At 41.0% G+C, this 10,395-nt stretch overlaps 1 long non-coding RNA gene across 19 annotated transcripts; it reads left to right on the forward strand.

The window, feature by feature from the left end:
- Positions 1-136: 136 nt before the first annotated feature.
- Positions 137-10,096, forward strand: LOC123113046 (uncharacterized). Of its 19 annotated transcripts, XR_006455866.1 has the most exons (15): positions 143-792; positions 884-1,310; positions 1,481-1,527; positions 1,801-1,875; positions 2,292-2,745; positions 2,814-2,963; positions 4,075-4,204; positions 4,740-4,877; positions 5,778-5,970; positions 6,432-6,504; positions 6,607-6,705; positions 6,973-7,080; positions 7,364-7,453; positions 9,092-9,267; positions 9,356-10,096. It is a non-coding gene; the product is annotated as an uncharacterized lncRNA (long non-coding RNA). The 19 variants fall into 19 exon arrangements; XR_006455871.1 differs by adding an exon at positions 7,638-7,737 and having other exon boundaries at positions 137-792; positions 5,778-6,504; positions 6,607-7,080; XR_006455872.1 differs by adding an exon at positions 7,638-7,737 and having other exon boundaries at positions 137-792; positions 5,778-6,504; positions 6,607-7,080; positions 9,095-9,267.
- The last annotated feature ends 299 nt before the right edge of the window (positions 10,097-10,395 follow it).

Genomic DNA, 10,395 nt, shown 5'->3' on the forward strand with positions numbered 1-10,395 from the left:
GCCACTGATATGGGATCTCCTCTCCGTTTATTATGGCATGGCTTGCAACTGTACCGTAGATTTGAGTGATAGGATTTTTGTGCAGACTATAATGTGGAATCAAGATTTTTGTTGAGAGAGAGAGAGATCTTGCTTGTGTCGTGTAATCAGATTTAAATGACACTCTATTTATAGTAGATAGGCACATGGGTCATTGCTGTCTTGCTAGACCTGTGTGGCAAATGCCAGTGTGTTTATCTGTACATATAGCGGCCTCTTTGATTTTTTCTTCCTTTAGGAGATGATGCTGAAAATGATGAGAGCAGCATAAATAATGGTTGCATTGATTGAATTAATTAGTGGCTCACTAATTAACAAACCAGGATGCTGAAACTTGCTATAGATTATTGCTCATGTCAAATGAGGATTGCATATTTGTTCAGTTAAACTGCTATTTTGAGTATTTCTCTATGATGAGTTAAATTATTTTTTCCAATACAGTGAAACTGCAGGTGCTATACTTGCAAAGGCGGAGATGGAAGAGCACAAAGGGCTAATTGCATATTTGTTCAGTTAAACTGCTATTTTGAGTATTTCTCTATGATGAGTTAAATTATTTTTTCCAATACAGTGAAACTGCAGGTGCTATACTTGCAAAGGCGGAGATGGAAGAGCACAAAGGGCTAAACTAGCTCATACCGGAGAATGAAACTGAACTTCTCTATTTATCGAGTGTATCATTGTACCACGGGAAGACTCTCCCCCAAGATCAATGCACATGTCTGCCAGGAATCTAGGAATCAAGAACAACATGTAAGCTGCTCATTATATCGTTGTCGATATTAAGTCTTGTGCATGTTTGCTAGGTTATGCACCTTTTGCTGATCTGCTCTTGTTTTTGCAGTGATCCAAGGGCACGGTGCCATGACTGCTGATTCTTTAGTGATAAAGTGTGTCTTCTATTTATGCACTCTTTCTATCAATCATCAATTTGCTCCCAGTTATCCATGTTTATGTACGTGTCTTCTGTCTCCAATCTGCTGGTCTTTAATTATGCTGGTTTCTCTCCCAGTTGATTGTTCGTCCTCTATAGAGTTGTCAATGAAAAGGCTCCAGGCAGTGTCACGGTCAGGAATCTCTTTTCCAGGCAGCCGAAGATGGTCAGGTAATCAACCATATCACGGACCGCGAAGTTGTATGTGTCTTTTGGCGGCTGTTTGGATCGGGGCCCAAAACCTGGCTCGCCCCGCTTGCCTAGAGCCCCTGCATGTTACGTGCGGGTGAATTGAGGGCGCGGATGAACTTTATTATAAAGGTTGCACAATGCATTGGTGAGAAAACTATTGTTCTCTCAAACTGGTAATATTGATTTGTTCTCTTGAATGATGTAAAGTTAACGGATTGTCATGCCAGCATCGGATTGATTTATAATAGGTTCATATGCATGTATATATTTATGTATTACATAACTGAATATTACCTTCTGATTTGATTTATTCAGGGTGGACAGGCTCAATGCTTCGTCTGCAGGCTACCCTGACAATGATTGTAAGCCTATAGCTGCTTATATTTGTGTATGTATAAACTGGCATGACATGTATATAATCAGAGGATGGGTTGCTTCCAGTTCTGTTCTTAGCTAATGGTTATTTGCCAAAATTCATGGGCATTGAAAATTAGCAGACTGCATTTGAGCTTCTATAAATTTATATGATGTCTCAACAAATGAGTTGTATACTATATGTTATTGGGCATTGGATTATAGAAACATGAGCAATAATTTTAGGTTGTTCCAGTTAAAATGCCTTCTCTTGTGTGCAGGTTTCGTTGTCGACCGGGTGCGGTTTCAGCATCGTTTCTTGCTACTACAGGATCAAAGTCGTTGTAGGCTGGGAGGTAAGCGTTCGGAGGAATGTGTTTCATTGTTAGAAATTTAGTCTTCTAAAATGATATGCATCATTGTTTGATATCAATATTAGTCAATCCGAAAAGAAACTTGATGGCGACATGCCTCCTAGGAACAATAGAAACTATCTTTATATAGAGGGGAAGCAAACAAACATAATTATTTCTTCTGGTTTACTATTACTTACGTAGCTCATAGTAATAATCACATATTTTTAACTATTCTATGTTTTGCTTACCTAACAAGACCGTAGGAGAATTTCACTCTTGTTTAGATTGGGTTGCTGCTCAATTAGAGATGTTTAGATTCCTGATATTTTAAGCATCGAAAAATTAGCACATATGCCAGCTATTTGTATTCCTCTGAACTGACCCATTTTTCTCGAAATTGTTGTTTCTATATACAGGCAATAAATACTATCAGGCCCGTTCATGGTGTGTTGGGTTCGGCCCAGTTACAAGACAGAGGCAGAGGAGATGAATACAAGAAGTCGAGAAGACACCCTTCTCTCTGTTTCTAAATTACAGAGTACCTCGCCTCCTCGCTGCCCGCCGGGGGCGCCTGGTTCAGGGCCGCCCTCGCCTGCTGCGGCTATGTCCTGCTGGCGCAGCTCGCCGCGCTGGGGTACGAGGCCGTGGCGGCGGCGACGCCCGTCGAGGCCGAGGCGCTGCTGCTGCCGGCCGTGCAGGCGCTGGCCTGGGCAGCGCTGCTGGCGCTCGCGCTGCGGGCGCGTGCCGGCGGCTGGGGCAGGTCCCCGGCGCTCGTCCCGGTCTGGTGGGTGCTCTCCTCACTCCCCGCCGAGATGCTTGATTGGTGATCCCAGCTCTTCGTGCTCGCCTCGCCCCGCTCCGCCGTGTCAGGTGCTCTTCCTCTCGCTCTCTTCCATCCCCTCCTTTCCTTATTAATGTCGTCGCCACCTTGGCCGCAGCCAACCGATGGAAGATGGAGTAGGGATCGGGAGAGGAACAAGGAGTAAGAGGAGACCACTTGCTGGTGGCTAGAGAACCACATCCCCAGCGCCATGCTCCTGAGTCCGCTTCTACTGCCTCCAGTCGGAATACCTACCTACAACAGCAAGGTACTATGCAAGAATCGCGTTTTTATTTGAGAGAACTTGGTTTTATTGCTGTTGTGAATGACATATGTAAGTGCCATGTTGGATCATTAGATTTTTGTTGATGTAGTACATGATCCTCCAGGTTAATTACTAGCAAGTATACATTCATTATTCTTTACAAAAGAAACTAATGCTAAAACAGATCTTGGAAACGTTCAGAGAAAAAAATGGCGATCGAAACCAAAATTATGCATAAAGAAAATGTTATACCTGTGCCATTTAGGGGTGTTTAGGGACTAAACCAAACAAGGATTATGTGGTTTGGTGCCAGGCCGGCAACCACCGGTTTAAAGCACCCTGGATACTAACCATCGGTCTTGCATGTTAAGCATGTAATAACTGGCTTGCCTGGCAGCGTACATCCTATATAGCCTGATAACAGATTCATTTAGCATACTATGTTTTTATTGGCATGTTCTTGGATTCTGGCTCCTTGACTTCTCCAACAACACTATGCAAGTTAGTGCTTTTAGATGAGTAAGTAGTAGTCATGTTCAAGAATTTTGCCCAGACCAAAATGCTATGGCTAATTTCACTTGATTTTGCCATGGAATTTACAGGGTCCAGTGCGTAAAAGTATATCTGATTTCTTTTAGTGTAATTAGTACTGTTTACTCTATAGGCAAAATATTTGTTTTGTTTGTCCTGCTCAATCACTCATCCTGAATTCCTGATAGGTGTTAATAACCAATATACTGTTTCATTCCTAACTTAAATTGCTGGATTAGTTTTACTGTTTGAATAAATCCGATTATGCAATGCAAAGGAAAATCAAGGATTACTTTTCTTGGTACATATGCAGTGTGTTTTTTGTTTATAGTAGTAACAGTTTAAGTAGAGGCCAGATGCAGTGACAGAGATTGTGAACGATATATATCAGTTGGATATATTGAGCAATATGCGTGTTATGCCACTGTTGAATTAGGTGAAGAATAAATGGTGCTGATAGTATAATGATTTGTTGTGCCTTTGGCAAAATATCCAATAGTTTGTGTTGTTTTTAAGGAGCATGCTGCCTATATTTTTCTTTCTTCATGGCAGCTTTCATTTCATATCTGGACAATGAATGCAGGCTCTTTCATTTCATATATGGACGGCAAGGGCGTCTTCAGCAGCGTCTAAACAGGATTCGACTGCCCACTCGATGCCAAGGGAGATGCATCGCTGTCGCCGTCAAGGGACTCAACCAGCGCGGCCTCCAGGTACAGCGCGCCCAGCGCCACTGTTTTTTCATCTACGAGTTAATTTATTTCCCATTATGTTCTATTTCCCATGTGATTCAGCTTCCAATTATTTTTGCCATGGGAGAAAGGATTGACAGAATGTGACCAAATCTAAAGAAATGCTAATTGAGGTTTGTTTCCACATACAACAATGTAAGATCCTTCATTCCATTGTTACAACCACACAAACTTGAGCCTCCCAGAGCACCTGGATTTTCAGCCATCCGATTGAGTAGCCAAACGTTTGATCTTCAGATAGAATTGAACCGATCCATGTGTAAACTAAACTGTTATGGTTTGAACTTCGAGGAGCTCAATCCATACAGCTACATTGATGTTTTTTACCTATGAGATTAGAGAAAAGTGAAATGCTCCTTTTCTAACTAGGTGCATATATTCACTTGATTTTTAGATTTTACATGCCCCCTCCTGGTTCTAAGAACATATAGACATGTAATTTTGTTTGCTATTTTGTTGGTCAGTTTTTGTTAGCTAATAAGATGATTTTTTGCAGAGATTCACTTAATTTGGTATAAAAACAATATAGCCACCGCCATGTCGATGAACTCTGAAGCTGAATTTTTTTTGTGGTTTCATATTTTATTTGGAAGAATGTCTGGGACCAACTATCATTTAAAACACGAAGAATATGGTATATAGTCGTTGAGATGCTTTGTTCTTTTTCTGTTTACATGTATAAGCTACAATAGCTTGGACCTTTGAGGGCCCTCATTGTTGTTTGGAAACAGTTCTTGTCTTTGCTATAACAATGCACACTTTTCTTTGAGAAGAAGAATGTGCTCATTGATGTTGTTTAGTCTATACTTAATTTTTCTGCATGGTGTCTGAAGGAGTAGTATATTGAACCGTAATTAGCACCACTGGATAATTCTCATGAATATATGTTATACTCATCCTGCTGCTTATTTATATACGTGATGATTCAACACGACTCTTTTGCCTCTATATTCTTAACATACTTTCCATTTCACATTCTTAGCCGTTTATTGTTTCCAAACTTCCTGGAGACAGACAACTACTAATTACTAAGCGACACTGTATATAATGTGCTCTTTAGTATGGCATCAGAACAGCTAAATTTTCAGTCATGAACTATTTTCTTTATTATATTTTTCTACTTGGTCACTAAACAATGCATTGACGTCCAGTTTCTTTGTCCGTTATGTCCATTCGTCGCAGATCCTTGGATTATTTTGTGCGTTGTATATACTCTGTACAAGTTTGGCAATGCCCATTTTTGTCATTTAAAAGTTATATTTTGCTCTATGTTGTAATAACCATTTGGGACTCATACAAAGTATTTGGCCTGGACGGTTGAATTTATAGGGACATGCTACCTTACATGCCATTATGCAACCTATACCATGCTTGTATCATGGTAGCATTAACCCCTCCCTCAACATTTGTTTAAAATGTAAATGGAATCAGCTCTAATATAAGGAGTTATTTTGAAAATAGAACATCTGGATATGAAATAGCTAATTTATTTTGTACTGATTTACAACATGTGATTCACTACTTTCTTTATCAGGTGTTCATGTTATTTCTTCGCTTCTTTTTGGTGTTGTGCTGCCCTGTTGAGAGCCGACAGGAAGAATAGGAAGCAGAGTCCGTAGGTCATGGCTTTGTGCAGCTAGCCAGCATGAATAATCGTGTGTCTGATGCTTAGCCAAGCAGTGTTCCATTCATCTATAAATAGATCGAGTGGTACTTTCATTACTTAGGTGAGAAGTGTTTCATTCATTTGAAACTCAAGATCTGATAGTGGCACCCTCAAAGAGATAGCGTTGCATGTGCATAACTCACAATTTGAAAAATAATTCCCTATATTTATTTGTTTCTTTCTTATTCATATTTCTGGTTCCTGAAATGAATCTCTATCATTTTCGACACATTAGGAGAGCCAATGATGGTTTGCTTAATTGACAAAGTCTTTTTTATTAGTGTTCTATACAGAACAACCCTTTTGGGTTATGACTAATCTCTCAATTATTTGGTCTGGTGCCTCTACTAATCTATCGTTACTTTACAATTGAAATTTTTAGTGTGAAACAACAGTTGTATCTCCTGCCACTAAAGAGATCTAATAGGGAACATGTAAATAATACTTGGAAATGAAGGCAATATTTTTTATACATTATTTCAATGGCTCGATCCACACCCACGCGCTGCTTGGCATCGCCAGGTCACTGTTGCGTGATTGTCCAACATTGCTGCCATGCGTCCTCAAGCAGGAGGAACCGATTTCTAAGTTGTAGGTACGGATTTCCGTCTTTGACTTTGTGCAACAACTCTTCTTATGTTTGGTTATCTCCGTGTAACTAAGCAAATATCAAATCCTGCCATGTTTGATTTGGCAGGAGCAACAGGAAGGAGAACATCTATGTGCTCGGTCATACTCTCAGGAAACCATGATGTGTTATTTCCATTGAAATGAATTACTGGTTTATATGTGTTTGGTAATCTGCTTTGAACTGTACGCCTGGTTGCTTATTAGATTTGATTATACGTGTTTGATTCTCTGAAAATGATCCAGCGTATGTGTTAGCAGGCTAAGATGTATGATTGCATCACTGTTATATATTTGTTTTTGCCATCACTTCATGGTTTTTGGTCTATGCACTTCGTGTTTTCTCTTCAGAACAATGCAAGCACTTCATGGTTCTATTAATCATGTGCTACTAAACCAAACACTTCTCTCCCTCTAAATTGTCTCTGAACTGCAGCACGGCAATGATACAAGCAAGTACAAGACGGTTGTGAGACCAACATCTCCTTGGGCTCTCCCAGGCCTTCATTTCTCCGAAGGCTGATCATGTTGACTTCTTAAGCCAGTAAGTGACTAGCATATTTTTTGGTGCATTTTGACTAATTAAACTCCTTTATTCTGGCAACTAAATCGCAGTTTGCCAGGCTTCTTCTTGGCATTGAACTTTATATTAACTCCAAATTTGGATCATACTACCAATTATCACAAGTCTATTTGGAAACTATAAATTGATGTACCCAACAACAGCAGGAATAACCATCTCAAATTATGATTGAACGCGTGGATTTAGAGACTCTTCTATCCAAATCATGGCACCTGAGCTGTGTGATTTGTTGTTGATTTTGTAGGACAAGCCGACGTTGTTTAACATATTGGAGGTGGATGTGCTTGGCCAGAAGAAGGCATGGAGTCAACCTCGCCGCCTCTGCACGTCGCAGGTATAGTAGATTGCCATCCCTTCTAATTTGTTCCCATAGAATAGGATGAACACCCACATATCAGTTTGGGTTCATATAGTGTGCGTTCTTCTCGATTGCCTACTCTTGATGCTTCATGTCATTCGACATTGACATTTTGTTCCTATTGATTTACATGTTATATAATGAAACTTTAATTATCAAGGGTGTATCATATCTTGTCAACTTATTGTGGTAACTGAATGTTCTTCTGCATTCAAGAAATTTACGGTGTTGAGGAAGCAACAACTCATGCGTTACAGATGGTGAGTGGCTATGGCTTCAAGTTTCCTTTACTTTGGGGACTAATTATCTGATCTAATGAAGTACAATGTAAAAAAATTCTGTACTGAATGGTGCATGCTGTAAATTTGGTTCAATAAACTTGAATAGAATAAACTTGTTTCCTCTCTGATTGTATGCTTGCAGTGGATTAGTGTAGTGCAGTGCATGCACTTATTGGGGCAATTTTATCTTTTCCTGAATTTTGCTTGCTTGCTTGTTGTGTGCTTGCTTACACTGCTTGCGGTGCAGTGTAGTGCACTGCTTGAGTAGCAGTAGCAATTTTTCTTGCTTGTTGTGTGCTTGCTTGCGCTGCTTGCAGTGTAGTGCAGTGCACTGCTTGAGTAGTTAGTAGTACTTGTCCCCTGCAAGGAAAAGTTTCAGTAGCTTATTTGCTATTCTCTTCTCTGTAGCAAGTGCAGCAGTATCCTCTCTTCCTCTCTTCTTTTTCAGTAAGAGTATTCTCTTCTCTGCTTGTCCTCTCTTCCACATTTCTTGATCATGATAATGACATATTTCATGCTGAGGACTTCTCTAATGACAGATCTTGATTTTCTTGAGTATTTATTCATGCTTGCTACTCCTGAGGAGTATCTCTTGGCTGTCTATACTAAATTAAATGAATTTGGTTGCAGTAAATTAAATGAATTTGGTTGCAGTAAATTAAATGAATTTGGTTGCAATAGTTGATTCAGTTAGTTTTACAGTAGTTTTGAAGGAATAACAAGGAAAAGTTGTAGTACTCCATTTAGCTTTTGTGTACTCCTACTGAACATCTCCAGTACACACTCTGGAGTACTCTGTTTAGCTTTTGTGTACTCCTACTTGAGCTAAATAAAACTTCCCAGTTAATTAAAATTAACTGGATCATTAGGCATGTGTGTGTTGTTTCAGTTTCTGTAGCAGTAGTTGTTCAGTAATGATTTTCTCAGTACTCTTGCTTGCTCTTCTCTAATTACTGGAGTAGCAAGTGCAACAGTATTGCCCTGCTCTTGTGCCCTCCAGTAGTTATCTTTTGCCCTCCAACAGTAATTAAAATAAACAATTGAGCGTGTACTTGCTCTCTCTTCTCTTTCTCTTCTCTTCTCTTCTCTTTCTGGTTAATTACTCCAACAATTGAGTGTTGCTCATCTTGTCTTCTGAAACTTAACAGCAGCAACAGCAAGTCCTTTTACTCCAAAATTAAATGAAACTTGATTTTGAAGTGATCAAATGAAAATATTCACTTAACTTCGATAGAATTTTGAAGTACTCTTGATCCTGTGCTATACAATGAATTTGAGTAACTTGATCATGTGCTATACTAAGAATTTTGTATGAATAATGATTTGCTTGCAGTAGTGCTTGTATGCTGGAATTTTGGAGTAGCAGTAAAGTTTGGCAGCTGAGTTGCTTGCAGTAGTTGAGTACTCCTGTATGTGTTAGAGCAAGATTGCGCTCACCAAGATCTTAAATAGGAGCCATGTTGAATTCACCAGGATCTTCCATGTTTAAGTCACCAGGATCTCCACCAGGTATGACTGTGTCCTCTTCGTCGAATGGAGTGCAATTGAGATCGAACTCCATTGATCATTGTGTCCTCATTGTATTTACCTCTTGCAGGTGATGTGCCGTGCTGGACGATCTGGAGCTGGATTTGCTACTCGGGCTGGGGCTGGAGCTGGAGCTAGAGCTGGCGTCACCTGCCTCTGCCAGGAGCTGCAACTGCCTCTTCCTTGAGCTGCTCCTGCCTTTGCCTGGACCTGCTGTTGGCTGGAGTTGCGCCTGCTGATGGCGGAGGAGGGAAGCGGAGGATCTGTTGGAGGGGGAGGGAGGCGGAGCTGCTGGATCTGGACAGAGGGCTGAGGAGGAGGAGGGAGGTGGAGGATCTGGGCAGAGGATGGAGGAGGAGGGAGGCGGAGCTGCTGGATCTGGACAGAGGGCCGAGAAGGAGGAGGGGGGTGGAGGATCTGGGCAGAGGGTGGAGGAGGAGGGAGGCGGAGCTGCTGGATCTGGACAGAGGGCTGAGGAGGAGGAGGGAGGTGGAGGATCTGGGCAGAGGGTGGAGGAGGAGGGAGGCGGAGCTTCTGGATCCGGGAGGAAGAGGGCTGGAGGTAGAGGAAGGAGGCGGAATTCAAATTGAGGGGGTAACCTGGTCCTTTTCACGGTTTTCGCCTGGTCGGAGAATTTCTCCAGCGACTGATTGCATTCTTATGCTTCTAGGTTTATATCAGCAACCTGCCTTTACTATTAGGTTTTCATAATTTTGACTACATAAGTATGTGTGATTACTGAACTATGGACTATTCATGCAGTCCTTTATTTGAGCTTTTATATGAGTGCATTAGATGCTGGTTTTGAGCATTTGTTTTGCATGTTTTTTCCTGATGTTATATTATCTATTTACAAGTCTCTCATGAAGGAGTACCACTCTATATGAACTTTTTGTGTTTGTGGTTTTTTATACTTGAAATGCTTCGGTGGTTGCATATAGATATACCCGGCAGCTTGCTGCCGGGTGCGGCAAGCCGCATTTCCTATCTAGTCCTGTACTACTTGGGCGCTGTCACGTACTATCTCGTAGTCAGATCAAAGAACTAAGCAAAACCCGGTTCCCACATTGACCAGACCATCTGGGCACCTGGAGGCGTATATAAGGCCTT

The sequence above is a fragment of the Triticum aestivum genome, chromosome 5B, assembly GCF_018294505.1.
Source record: "Triticum aestivum cultivar Chinese Spring chromosome 5B, IWGSC CS RefSeq v2.1, whole genome shotgun sequence".
NCBI lineage: Eukaryota > Viridiplantae > Streptophyta > Magnoliopsida > Poales > Poaceae > Triticum > Triticum aestivum.